This window comes from Zootermopsis nevadensis, unplaced genomic scaffold, assembly GCF_977971745.1.
Source record: "Zootermopsis nevadensis isolate Lab colony 2312 unplaced genomic scaffold, Znev_1.0 Znev_ptg000061l, whole genome shotgun sequence".
Taxonomy (NCBI): domain Eukaryota; kingdom Metazoa; phylum Arthropoda; class Insecta; order Blattodea; family Termopsidae; genus Zootermopsis; species Zootermopsis nevadensis.
In genome coordinates, this window is record NW_028259192.1 from 15551517 (window position 1) to 15566806 (window position 15290).

General features: G+C 41.7%; 1 protein-coding gene across 6 annotated transcripts in view; it reads left to right on the forward strand.

Moving 5' to 3' along the window:
* The window catches only part of LOC110836506 (RNA-binding E3 ubiquitin-protein ligase MEX3C), a 41156-nt gene that overhangs the window by 14806 nt on the left and 11060 nt on the right, over window positions 1–15290 (forward strand). The gene's annotated exons all lie outside the window — the stretch shown is intronic.

Genomic DNA, 15290 nt, shown 5'->3' on the forward strand with positions numbered 1-15290 from the left:
ATTTGGTTTCGTTAATTCATGTGCTTGATAACAGTCAAACAAAGCCAGTTACTAAATAATAGCGATCGTATCATAACGAAATATTGAAAACTCGTTTGTTTTCAAAATACAGTTACTTAAAAGTTTTACTTTTTTCTGGAAGTCGTGCAGACGCAGGAATAAGTTCGGTTAACAAAGAAATATTTGGTTGGTAGCAAGCTGAATACAGCAGCTGGCCGGAAGACCACTAAGGCTGGGTAGACGAGACCAGGCCCATGCACGATACTGAACAAAGGGCCACTGGAGCAGATGTTCCCGTGTCGCCATCATTTTCCTGTTTCTTTCTTTTTTGTTGTGTGTGTGTGTGTGTGTTTTCTCCAGCCCTCCATCCTGTGCTTTGTTACGTCAGCTCAGGATAGAAACCTGAACACTGTTGTGGAACAACAATGTGTCTAATTTTAACCTCGAATTTGTCTGTGCACGTGTTACGAAAGGAATGCCAACCAGTCTGCTGGCCTCGAGACATCGAACTCTGTAATGCTTAAAGACGCCACTTTTTTAGGCACTGTACATGACTGGGTATATTATTCATGTTAGTTTGAGGCACATTCCTTAATTTCTGGACCACGTTTATCGTAGGTCAAGTCTTTAGCCGTGCCTCACCAGTCTCGCTTGCATGGTTTCCCTTTCTTTGGAACGTTGAACCACAAAACCAGTCTCATGCCATCAAGGTCGAGGCAACAGAGAAAACAAAGCCGTGACGGAGCCATGAAACCTCTGAAATGCTATTCTGGGTGCAGCGGAAACCATAAAGATAAAATGTAACATAATCGTATTACTTATTCTTTTAGGATGTGAAACAATTTAAAGAAAAAAGGCTTAAGTATTGAAATGTGCTAATGCAGTTTGTTGACTCCAGTAATGATGGAAGAGCTGAATAAACACCCCGACTTCCTGTAATGCCATCTCCTGCTACATGCAAGAGAAATTTAAGGCGAGTCTACTGAATGGAGAATCTTTTATCTCCACGTGGCGGATATGCATGTACCACCAACCTAATAACGAACATCGCTGAAATACTGATTGACGATTTTCATTCTCCGGTCGAATGTGTGTTGTTGAGGTCATATTAGTGCAGTGCTTATCTCTTCTACGTAGTGACTTTACTAACCCATGTTCGGATAACTGAATAGTGGGTGTGTTTGTGTGGGATGTTTGGCAACACAGGTTTAGTTCATTGCTCTATCCTGTGTTTTGGCTCCCCCTCGTAACATTATTGGGGGAAAGTCATATATTGCGATCTCGCGGACCCCCCCCCCCCCCCTCCAGAGTAGTTCTTTTCCATCTATCGTACGCAATTGATAGCTTTGCCAAGCATATCGATGACCTTGTGTTGGAACCGGAAAAAAATGTAATGAATTTTTTTCATGCTGAAAATAGTAAAATACGTCAAGTAACTCATCCTAGGTTCAGTGTATAACTTTGTGTGAGAGCCGCGTCGGTTATTTGTCGTTAACAAACGTTCGACAAACATTGCAGTTACCATTTTCAAGGTGGATGAGGTGGGGTATTTTCAGAAGGCCTTCTGCAGTTGTTGCCGAAACGTTGGTTAGCGACAAATATCCGATGTGGCTGTCACCCGAACGTCGAAGTTGTGCATTGAACCCCGGCTGCGAAAACCTATGGACAAGAACTGTCCTAGGTTTACTTTTGACCATCCAAAGGTAGAAGTACGATTCGTAGGCGTAGATTTTAAGTTTGGTGCACCGAAAGTGATTACAATTTTAATATCCATAAATAGCAATGCCTGTTGACTGATCAGATTCGTGTAGCAACAAAGTTTCCCCGCTTGTATTTGACGAAGTACGCACTTCGAATGTCTGATAAGATGAGTTTATTCGTACTTTGCCTTAGCCATTCCAAGAAAATGCTGGAACAGTAGCTTTGAAGTTGACTACGACCATTTCCCTCCCCAATACTTCCAAATTTCATTTGATGCTTCACAGTTTGAAGTTTATAGTTTTCTTATATAACACTACGTCACCAAGGAACGAGTAGTCGGGCCTTCTGGAACGTCGTAGTGTAAACCCCACGTAAATAAACAGCTTGATGTTTGGGCCGCCATTATTTCCGGTGGCTGATGCTTTCTTTAAGGAGGTGGATGGAACCCATAATCGCCGACGGGTGGTGAATACTAAACATTTCCAGTTTCGAGTTGACTTAAGTTGTTCAGTCACCAACCTTTTAAATGCATTGAAGTTGTGTGGTCTGTGACAAAAAAATGTACAATTTTCATTTTTGATACGCCCATTCATGCAGTCGAGACCGGAATTCCTCGACAGTGTGGTAACGCCAAGAGAAACGAGTGCCGCGTCTCAAGGTCAGTGTATCCGTCTTTCGTTTCACAGATCTTCAATTCGAGTACCACCGGCCAAGGGTCTCCTTGGCCAACGATGTCAGTCTGTTAACATTGCAGTATTATCTTTACCAGTTCTGAAATATTTTTTGGCCACATTTTTAGACTTGAGTTAGAAAGGCTATATTTGATGGTAGGGCCAGTAGAATGATAGTTGTGGGGGTTTTTTTCCCGGAACACTCCCGACAGGAAATTCTGTATACGCCGTAGACCATACCCGTAGCGGAGATTGTAGGTGCTTCAGAAGCTATCGGGTGTTCCAGCTTGAAAGGGAACTCGTAACTGAGAAAACCGCGTTGTTTTTTTATTTCCCTTCTAAGCATCACCGTAGGAAAATACGGCTCTCGATCTCTGCTCGAACTGTAGGCTTTAAGGACTGCTGTCTCCATGACGATACAGTGGTTGCTGCAGCATCCGTTGCTATAGCAACCCCCGGGTTAACCCCCTCAGTTTCATATGAAGACTCGGTCTGCTGGCAGGGGAGGGACACAGTGTAGTCTACACACTGTTTGCCCGGTCAACCAACCAACCAGTGGAACCCTCGCCGGGACCACCCTGGATGGGCTGCTGCAACGGGAGCAGCTCCCGGAGAGGGGGCAATTTATGGACTCTGCTTCTTCCAGGGTGCTTGCTCGTCGTATTGGGTGGAAATTTAATGGGCCCTTTTTGGTCTTTCATGTCATGACATTCTGAAGGTTGTTATCCTTTTTCTAGAGAGGAGCATTTTTCGTAATTTAATTTGCAGATGAGAGGGATTGTGCCCTATTTTAAATGCTTTCCGTTCGATACCAACAGCCAGAGTTCGAGTACGTCATATCGTGCAAAGGCTGGACGTACTATATTGGTCCCACCAAACCGCGGTATAGTAACTTGCACAGAAGGAAGCTAATGTGAGATCAGGGAAGAAACTAGCTGTGGAATGTCATAAATCTTTCTTGAAGCACTATTAAGAAACTGAGCATGTTAGAAGTGTATGAACCATGATGGTTTCGTACTTTTCCTCAGTTCTTCCAGGTGAATACCTAAATATACTATAGGGCTCGAACTTTGCTTTGGTCTAACCGTTCTCCTATTATGGCGTGATAGTAAGTGTCATACTTTACAGAGTTAGTAAATGTTAGAGTTGAATCCATTTGAATTACATACCAGGTACGATTACTTGCACCTCTGTTGGTATGTAAGTCCTAACTTCGCTGTACAACCTAACTCTTTTTCCTCATTATTCAACTTTTTGAAGGAGTTAATCACATCTGAATTTTCCCGAAGAATGTAAAGTATGTTATGTGAAGCTCATCTGCGTACTAATCACGAATTCAGAGAGAGCTGTTTTATTACATGTGTTAACACATGTCGAAGGACGTCTTAAATGAGACGTCTTCTATTGTATATTTCCCTGTCTTGTACATTCCCTTGCTTAACCATTGTATTTTATTGCTAAATGTTACGTAGATATAAATTAAGGTGTTTTAATATATAATATTTACATGTTCTTGTTGCCTGTAATTCTGCTCTTCTTTGTACTAGACAGAATGATGAATTGGGGTGTAGATGCAGTGGGCAAACATTTGTTTTCTTTTCCAAGTGCACAGCGCATTTATATTGTCTGTACGTAATTTTAAGCAAGTCTACTACTCCTTAGAACAGCTACAGCCTTCCACCAGTAACTACACCTACTTAGTCCTCTGTGCTAAAATAGGTTAGCTGCTGAAGACACAGTCCATTACGTGGTGTATCTGGGAACATAAAATGTGTATACAAATTATCAGTCATGTCTATTAGTTTGGAACACTTGAAGAGAACCACCTGAAGATGACCAGTTAAGGTCGAAACACGTAGTGTATTCTTGATAAACATTGAAACTATAATAAAAAATGGTTGGGTGGTCGGACTGTCAACTTAACAGGACGCGTCCTTTAAAACTCGAGCCTGTAACCCATTTGAGGTCTTTTTGGCATAGATTTTTAAATTAATGTCTTCAGCCAAATTTACCTGGCGACCATGATAACTTGGTCACGTACTATAGGGTACTGAAGTTTCATATGATGGTCTTTAAATACGCAAGTGTTAAGTGCTGCTGTCTGAAAGAAACGTTTATTTTTCTGTGGCCGTAACTGATAAGTTATTACACTTAAAAACATAATCTTACTTTAGCGTGAAAGTTTCTCTTTGCATGTGAATATGTTTACTTATCAGTCGGAATGAACGACCATAATGGCTGGGCGACAACATTGTGGACTAGTATTCGGGACGTACACTGTTCGAATGCAGCTATAGGTTGCTTAAAAATGGAATTTTGTCGAACTTTTGACAACATATCGAAATGCAACTAATTTCATAATCAGGTTCATATATAACTACAAGTTTGTTTACAAAATTGAGTATGCTAATTTATTAGGAATTCGCTTTAGAACTAAAATATTATCTTTGTGGTAACTTTTTAGTTGTGCAGGGTAATGCACATAACAAAAATTGTACGCAAGACGCCAAACTCTTCGGCGGACCGCTGGTTGATAACCCTCAGAATAATGCAACAAGTTTCGCAGTTGTCTTGGCGACTTAATTGCTTCCTTTAGGATATCCTAGCTTCCATTTTACCAACCACCTGATAACGAGAGTAAGCGCAGGGCGGATGTGGATATAAAAGCATTGTGGGTCCAGGAGTCTTTATGACGTATCTGCGTAGTACTGACATTCAGAATATTTTCGAACGAAAACAATTGTATTCTTCATTTTCCATTACGTGGTGATGATGATGTGGTAAAACTCTTTGTTTTATGGCAGTAGTGCTAATAAAACTTCGGGTTAATGGTTCATTTCATTGCGTACTACGATGAGAGATGTTTACAGTTCATGGACCCTTTTTCTTTCCTCGGTTATCATAGTTTCTCATACCTTACACATACATTCGAGAGTGATGTTCGTAGTTGAAATGCTAAACGAATTCTTTAACATTTGCTATACTTCTGTAGATAACGTTAATCTTCATTGGTCGATGGATAGTTAGCCCCTCAAATTTAAGCCCAGTTTACGTGGGGTGTTGCTGTATTCATAATGCTAGCCCTACTTCGATGTAATTATCACGTTTAGATAGTGTAATGAACCGTTGATTGTATAAGGATATTTCGTATGACCATTTTGAATTACGGGAATTTTCTTTTCTTTTCTCGGATTGCACATTGCTTGTTTAAGTAACGTGTAAATGATCGTAAACGTATGACATTAGGGAGAAGATGTAACCTCTTAACCATGTGTAAAGTTTATTTTCTTAATGCGTTGTGTCTCCTGGATAATGACCGCCACCCAGTAGGAAAGTAAAGGTGTTCCATTTAACACGAAACCATGTCTGCTGCACGAACCCCTTCACGTACAAAACTACGAAGACAATGGAAATGTTTAATTCTTGCAGTCGTACCTCGTTGTTCCAGCTGATGCACTTCTATAAATCGATACGGCCGCAGTTTCAGCCATTTTGTCCCTAGACTCTTCCAGTGTCCCGAACTGTGTCCATTCGGTGTGTTTCTTATTCGGTACTTTCTTGTCTTCGATTCCCGGCGGTGCCCGAATTTATAACTTGTGTTGGGCAAGGCCGTGGTCTAGGCAACACGGAGTTTTCCTCCGGGGGCTTCCCCGGTTTCTCCGTGGCATCCCAACAATTACTCCAATCACACACAGAAGAAGGCAATGGCAAACCACTTCTGGATCATCTGCCAAGAACGTATATGAACAGGTCCCAGTCCGAGAAAAGGATGGAAGGATCCTGTTCATATGGACCTGTCGTCAGACAGAACACTAAATTAAAAAAACTTTCTTGTCACGATATTCTTTACTAAATGCTTTAGAACAGCAGCAAAGATTTCGGTGCGTGTTCTTCGTCGAGAATGAGCACTCCTCCTGGACATTAGGCAGTCTGTGACACGGGTGGACCTGCTTCTGATTTAATTTTTGTTCCAAAGAACGTAATTGTTGCTTTTGAAATGGTTGGTCAGTAGAAGTAACTACTGTGATACGCTCTGCACTTAACCGACCTTGATTTTTTTTTCCCTGAAACTACGTATTTTTTCGTTGTTGCGATGGACTGGGACTTTGTTTCTGTGGACTTGGGCCGTTAATAGGCCTTTTTCCAACCCCCACGTGATACATGAGTAAATATGAAACATTGGAAATTTAAACTTTAATCGTTACATTGTTTTGTACGAAATGTCTGCATAGTATCCAGGCCGAGACCGCGTCTTTCCAGTAGGATAATCATCCCAGAGCTGCTCATTTAACTTTATGTAACGCCTGCAGCGATTCACATCTTTGTATAAAGCACCGAACTTAAATTATGATTTACCTGCCCCTTTAGTCTGTATATGCCTATATCTTATGTAGCTATTTGAGAAAACGTTGATGGGGGGAAAAAATCTTTGTGGCCGCGAAAATATAAAAAAGAAACTTGTGTAGGCCCCATACATTACTGTCGGCTCCTGCGTGTTCGTAGAAACCTTGTTCAGAAGTAAACCCAACCTGTTTATGCCTAATTGTTATTGTACGCTCAGGGTTTTGGACTATTTTTTGTGTGGTGTTTCGTTGCCTTTTGGACTAGTAGATGTCAGGGGAGGGGGGGGGGGGGCTCTTAGACTTGGTGTAGATGTGGTCCACACGACGCTACAACCAAGAAGACACAGCATCGAATCTTTGTGTCAGTCCTGTTGATTCCAGCGACAGAGGATCGAGACTTGTGGTTGGGTATGTGCACATTGGTTGAACAGCAGAAGTAATGAATACATTTTGTAGACTTATATACAGAATGTCCAATGAGCTCGGGGTCATAGATGAACTCTGTTATTTGGAAAATTTGCAAATTATGTGTTTTTAGTATTAGATGTTGGTTGTTTCTCCATCTTCTTCTTGGACGAGCCATTACGGTGCTGTTCTCTTTACATCATAATAGTAAAAGGTTGTTTCCATAATACTCTAATCAGTCGACGTTTTCCTGGTTTTGTTCATGTCTTACTTCCTGTTGTAGGTTCCCTTCACTGCCTATTCCCCCTCCGTCGAAAACATGCCCGTTTCTGTCATGTCAGTGGCAACACCACCTTATCGTTTTAGCACTGATAATGAGAAGGGTGTAGCACCGTGACGACTGGTCGTAGGATAAACATTTCCAGCATTTGGGATTGGAAACATATTTTGCGATTGACCCTTCCCGCTTTAAAATTTTCTATATTTTGCCGGACTCTTCCAATGGCCCCGGGCTTACGGACATTTGTGTGTGTATACACATTGAACACAATGTAATTAAATTGTAGTTCCACGGAAATTCTTGTATGGTGTATTAAATTTATGAATGTTTCCCTCCCAGTTTTTAGCGCGGGGAAGATTGTGTAACATGCGGAGTGTTTTTCCATCGTCCTTGTTTAAAAGAAGAAACCACGACGTTTCGGCAACTGGCTGAGACTATCTGAACGACCCAACTGAGTAGGTACCTGTCGCCTGAAGACGGAAACAGTTTCCGAAACGTCGTGGTTTCTTTTAAACAAGGACGATAGAAAAAATCCAGATAGTGAATGATTGTAAGCGCAATCCACCATTGTCAGAATCCCTTAGAATGGAATGTGGACTGTTTGCTGGCAGGCCGTAGTACGGGGAAACGTCTGCTGCATTTATCGATTGCTCGCGTCATTTTCTGTCCCTACTACGACGGGTGGGGTTGTTTGCCCCCGTTGTATACAGGAAACTCAAAAACTTCATCGGTATGGAAAATGGAAAGTTACATCAATAATGAACTTCATTCGAGAAATCATTAAGTACGGTGTATATGGAGAGAAGATTTCGTCTAATCGTAAGGATGGAAACAGGAGGAGGCGGCGGCGGGGTTGGCCATTATGACTTGTCCAGATTGAAATTGTCCGACGCGTGTTATTTAAGCCTATCTCAACAGTGCGAATTTCTCACTTCCTAGACACAATCGGCCTTGGTCCCAGTTGTCCACATCGTGAGGCCGTTCTCTCTCTCTCTCTCTCTCCACTGAACGCATGCAATGTAAAATATCGACGATAATAGTATGTAACAATTTCGGTTCTTGTCTTTACATAATTATAGTCTTTTCAGGTTGAATTACGAAAAACACCCTTTCCTGAAGTTCGGACATTTTAGGTGTTGAAGTCGATTGTTTTGTTGATTAATGGATTTTGAAGTAGTCTCCTTGCACTGATTTTTCTCGGGGGGAAGAGTGTTTCAGTAATTAAACATCCCCTCTAAATAGTCATTGGTCAAAGCGTTGCAGGGACTGGTGGGTTTAGTTTTTGCACAGAACAAGTTTTAACTAAACCATACATTTCGTGTAGTCTTTCCTATGCCCAGGCGCGGGAAAACATGGCATCCGAAACGCTTTCATGCCATTAATATCCTTTGGAACGAGAAATGTGGATGTCCGCTGTCTTCTGATACTTTTAGGACTGTTTCCCGTATTGGTCAGAAATATTTCCTAAACATCGTCCGAATCGTGGACAGGTAGTTTCGTGATTTTCTTATGTCCTTCCGCTATTGATTATAGATCATCAACAAATAAGTCTTGTCGAAATAATTGAACTGACTGAAGGCTGATTGCTTATAGAGACGCTCCTGGAATTAGCTTTCTTTCACGTGTATAGTCCATTGAGAATTGCTTGTCATATCTGGAGTTGAGGATGCTTTTTCAGTAGTACTGTTTCCACCACGAAATATGCATACAGTCAGGGCTCCTGTTCCAACACGTTGCAGTGTCCTGTTCAGTTATTTATTTTGTACTTCATTTAACGATGCGTTCAGTATCTCTGACTGCATAACATCAGACGAGAGGATGATAGTGAATATTAAATTGGAAACGATGTAGAAGGAAGCGATCGGTATAATTTAAGGTACAGTCCCGGTATTCACCTGGAGGGATTGAGGAAAACCACTCAAACATCAGTCAGGATAGATTGTCTCCGGTTTTTCAACCCAGGATCACCCGAATAGGAAACATGGCACATTCAGTGAAATTGTATTGCTGGCTTTTGTAGCTAAGGACAGTAATTTTTGGTTGCGTGGATTTATTGTGCATGTTTCTCATGCGTTCTGTATTTGCTGTGCGCGATGATGCTTTAGACTTGAAGACAAATGACACTTTCATTGCGTAGCAAAGGTGCAGTACGGCAATAAATGAAAGAATTGGACGCTGTTGTACGCTGACGTAAACAATTAACTGACATTTTTATTGTAACTGAATACAGTTCCCTCGAAAATACCATTGCACTTGTTTTGTTTTTTAAATGCAAATTAGAATGGATTCGGCTGAAATTTTTGTGGAAACGGCTACTTTTTAAACTTTCTCTGTCATTTCTAATTCAGTATCTAAATATTACGCCATTGTTACCTTTACCAGATCAGCGATTCGTGACCATTCGGCAAACATAGGTCGTGCTTGACATTGTTACGACATTGGAACTTTACTAGAAGTGCATACGACAGTGTTGGTAGGGACAACTGAATGGGAGACCAGCGCGTATGTGGGGGAATAATTTTAAAATGGACGTTGAGATACAGGATGTGAGGTGTGCACTGAATTCAAAGGTCCAGTGACAGGCTGCTGTGAAGACGAATACCACAAAAGACTGCTAGCATCTGAGCGACCAACATCGTCTGAATGCCAGGAGCTAGCAAGTTTGCTGTTTAGGGACATTGCAGAGACCACTTACCTTAAATTGCTTGTCTAGAGTGATCGCGTGAAACCCCGAGATCAGGTGCCCAGAGGGATTTTAATGATTTGTGTCTCCCAAACCAGCAGGTTTCGAGATGTTTTTGAGCTGATAGTAACTGCATCGCCCAGATTATCAGGAGTTGGCGTTTCCTTTTCGCTCCTTAATCCCCGTGGTCTCTTAGCCTCCAAGGACAGAACGTGGTGTTGAAAGTCTAACTGCATAGCAGCGACTTTTTTTTTGGCAAATTTGAGGATTAGAACTCTCTGCCCCCGTCTTTAGCTGTTCCTGTTACGTTGTGTCCTCACCACTCAGAAGTTCTCTTGTCAGGTCTTCGGGAAAAAAGTAAAGTAAAGCTGTCCCACTATACGCCATTTAGGCGCTTGGGGGGAGTGGAGGTATAGCTCCTACTCATTCTTGACCTCGGCACTAGATGGGGGTGAGTGGTCAGCATCACGGCCCGGCCGGCTTTACCCCGGGAAGGGACCCCGGTACCCATTGTAGAGGAGGCTGGGTGCACCCCAGATCCGGTCTGGACGCAGAGGCTAGAGGATAAATCCTCTGCCCCAGTCGCACAGTCCGTAGCAAGTCACTATACCGACTGAACTACGCCGGGAAAAAATTTGCTAATAAATAGAACAATAAAGCGGAAAAAGCAGTGCCTTTTCTGTTTTCATCAAATACATTGTTTTTGAGAGTCACTGTGTGTGGACATCTAGACATGATCTAAATTTGTGCAAATTGGTGACGTCTAAAATAAAGTGGTAGTTTTTCTGTCAACAAACGTACGTAAATGTACTCTTAAAACGCAATGTACTCGTACTAACCTACATTACTAGGTATGATGAAGGGACGAATTAGCGTCTGTTTAGGAAGAATAATAATTATAATTACTTATTGCTCATGATTCTTGTAAACCGGATGTTACGTTAGACACGAGTATCGTGTTAATGAAATTCAACACTATAGATCGTGTCCATATGCACAATTTAACGGAACACCGTGTACTGTGAATTGAATTTCATGCATGACACGCAGCTTGTCACAAAATATGCCACTTTCTGTACTAACCAATTTTACGACACCTTGGTGTAAAGCAGGGTCATCCATCTTGCAGCTGTTATTTGCCTGGCTGGAACATTTCCTTTCGTAAAAAAATCACGCGCACACACATTCTATTTTCGGAAGGAACAGTGTGTCAAAGGCAGCCACATAAAATTAGAAACCTGGTACTACAAGGGGGGGGAAACGGTGTGTGTTACGTACCTCAGCAGTTCATGAAATGAGATTGTTAACCCTTCATTAAAAATAAAGTAAGACTCGTTTGAATGCTTTCGAACAAGACATCTACAGTATCGAACTTAAGTTCGAAGTTAAGGGCAAAGATGGATCTAAGTATGGGAACAGTAGCGTGTTTAAACATTAATTTAGAAAGTTTACTTTTACGATGCAGATTCACGTTAAGTCATTGAGCTTAATGTGGTATTACGTGTGGCTAAGATATCAATGTTAATATATATATATATATATATATATATATATATCACTTTGTAAGAAATGCCAATAACAAAATTTACGCGAATTTAAATGGCGGTCTTCAGCGTTGTTGCGCGGTGTAGTCTTTTGGCTGTACTCAGACGTTCGTTGGAGCATATTGCTTTCATCATTATGTCTTAAAAATCTAAATCCTTTCACAAATTTGTTTTGGTTCTACGGATTCGATGTCGGTCGTACGTACATAATGTTATCTGTATTTGCCCCCGAGTCCGAGTCTGCATATTATAAGAAGACGCGTTAGAATGTTAATCAGGGTTATTACATCTGATTTTCCAATCCCGGTTGGATGACCGACTCCTCTGAACAAGAATCGTTTTCCATCCAAGGCGTAAGCTGGGATCTTGTCTTGAAATAGTTGATAACTCAAGACTGGGCTGGTTTGAAATTTATGTTCTGGGAAATTACATTTCTGTAAGTATACCAGAGCCTTGTTACCACCACGTTCAAACGGCTGTGAGGTCCACCTTGTCTCTTAAAGTATCGGGGGCGGAGTGATCGGAGTGCCACTCACCTTCGTGTCGGTGTAATAATTCAGCCCACTTCCATCTACCCCGCAAGGGTTACATGCGTGGCATTTTACGTCCACAATACGTGTGGGCTTTCCTGCCGTACCAGTCACGGCACGGAAAGATCAAGTGGTGGGAATCACTTGAATCGCGGCCTGGTGGTCTGTTTTCCATTGTGCGCTCGTTGACGTAACTTGTTAAGCGTGGATACGTTTAGATTTCAAGAAGTTAATTTGTCGTTAATCAAATAAATTGCATGCAGGGCCGAGCATTCGTTTGACTAAGGAAATAAATTATAGGCAGGGTTATAGTCGAGATTAAATTCTGGAAATGCTTGCTACTTCTCAGTTCAAAATATTTTGTTTTCGCGTCTGATTTCTAAGAACCTGAAAATTAAAGTATACAAAACAATAATCTTGCCTGTTGCTTTGTATGGGTGCGAAACATGGTCTCTCACTCAGAGGGAGGAACACAGATTGCAGGTGTTGAGGATATTTGGGCCTAAGAGGGAAGACGATGGGGCGTGGAGAAAACTGCAAAAATGATGAGCTTAAAAACCTGTACTCCTCCCCCAATATTGTCAGGGTGATTAAGTCGAGAAGAATGAGATGGGCTGGGCATGTAGCGCGCATGGATGGGACAAGAGGTGTGCACCGGGTATTGGTTTGGAAGCCTGAGGGTAAAAGACCACTGGGGAGACCTAGACGTAGATGGGAGGATAATCTCAGGCGGGATCTATGGGAGATAGGAGTTGAAGGAAACTGGATTTTGTTGGCCCAGGACAGGGTCCATTGGAGGGCTTCGGTTAATTCGGTGATGAACCTTCGGGTTCGGTAAGCCATCTAGTTAGTTAGTTAGTTATAGTCGAGTGAAGTTAGCCCTCAGGGCGCCGCAGTGAGAAGCCATTTAAAAGCAGTGATATCAGACATAGGCGGCATAACCTAAAGACAGTGGGGTGCGACCCCTACAATAAGACATGGTATAGGACTTTTCAGAAATTGAGAAGTTCTGTAGTTTTAAACGCAACTGAAGTGTTCATAGCTTGTTTAATTTCCGAGTGTCCGTCTCTTTCAGTAGCTGTGCGCGTTTCGGGAACTGTTTAATGTTCAGTTTTGCGTTTAAAATGTAAAACATTAATCTCGCACTATTCACGCCCATTTCTTTGAACCTGAAACTGCGTGCTTGACTGCCATGGTCTTTTCTTTTTACTTTAAAACTGCGCTAATTACAGGAACCCAGACATTAGACATTGTTGCTTTTCTAATGTATGGAAAGTACAAACCTAGTCCTGTTTCACAAAACAATGGTTAAAGACATACGGTATCAATGACCGGATTACTGGATACTGGGAACTACCCGTTCTTCAAGTACTTGAGCACTACGGGTCCCAACTTTTCGTTGACTTGTTCTATAGACATTCAGTAGGACTCCTCGGACGAGGGATCGGCCCGTCGCAAGGCCTCTACCTGTACACAGGACAGCACAAAACTTCAGACAGAAAGCAACTATTTTCTTTCTACTACAAAACAAATGGGGACACAGTATACGTTACAGTAACATGGACAGAAATGGTTTATAAAAAGAAAATACTGTGTTTATATCATGAAAAATGGTTACCGATTTGCACAGGACAAAATGCATCTCAGAATATGTTAAACATGTATGTTCAATATGTGCATTAACAGAATATGGCTGTCTTCTGGGTTGTTGCGCCGTGTAGTCTGGTAGATGTTTACCGACGTTTCAGAGGTCCTTGCTGCTTCCATTATCAGGGCGACATTCCAGAAGACAGAAAGTGGCTGTCTTCTGGGTTGTGGCTCCGTGAAAACCTTAAATCCTACTTTCCAGAAGACAGCCACTTTTTTCCCCCAGAAGTGTTCGCTCAAGAGTTTTTGTTTCCCGTAAGTCTTGTTTAATTTACTTAGTTTCATTTGAACACGCCTGTTAGAAAGAGTGAAATTTATTATACACTAATTGTTAAAATTTGTGTGTGCTTATAGCTGCAGTAGTAGCTACAGGATTCATGTCTTAGAATCGCAAGGTAGTTACAATGTTGCCTCTTGCAGCTTCGGTTCTAAGTAGCAGGTAGCAAGTGAAGATAGAAAGGTTTACCACTATTAAGGAACCCTTCTGAATTCTTCGTACATTTGCCCTCAGCTTGGCGCGAAGGGAGAGTAAGAAGCTGGTGTGGTTATAGTTGTATACAGTTTAAAAAAATATTTACGTTTTAAACAAGTTGAAAAGAATGGCTTCTATTAAACAACTGAGGGAAATCTGTTTACTTACGTCTATTGAGAACCAATGGGTACGATCTTCGCTATTCTCGTGGTACAAACCGCCGGTCGTATTTTTCATTAAATATAGAACTGTGATGTCCAGCTTTGAATTAAGTTACATTGAGATGTACATTCTTTAAGTTATTGGGTGACTTCAAGATTGAATCCACAAACGCCATTTGCATTCCGTGTAGTGTAGCCGACTGGAAAGTTCAGCAGACTGACGGTGCGGTAAATCGATACCAACATATTATGCCGACACTAGCTGCAAGTGACCGTTTTGATAGCGAAGGGCGTACATTGTAACAAACATTCTCAAATGTAGGCTCGACTAGTTAAAATCTGATGTGAAGCTTTCACGGCGGCTTTCATTAATAAAGTCTTCTCGGGCTATCAGTTAGCGCTACGAGCCACACAGTCATCAGCCTTGAAAATGAGGACAGAGATGGTCCTCGAAACGTCGGCGATTGATCACCAACTAACACGGCTGATAGCCCGAGAAGACTTTATTAACTAGTTAAAATTGTTTTACTGTAGTTAAAGCAACCACGCCACTAAACTCAAAAGTGTTACAATTGCCACTCCGTGGAGTATATATTGTAGTTCTTGAGAAGCCGATAGTTGTTTAGCCAGCCCATAAGTCCCCGTTTTTAATGGAACCCGAAAGTTCATTACCGCATCTACAAGATCCCACCACTAGTCCCTTCCCTGAGCCACTGCCAAGCGGGAAAGCGTTTTTGAATTGTGGACTGTCAGTTTGAATTTGGTGTGAAAAATTATGCCCACAGAGTTTATTTATAGGCTTTGTGTGATTCTCAGAATAAGCAGCGATCGTTTCTGTGAACAGTACTAACCA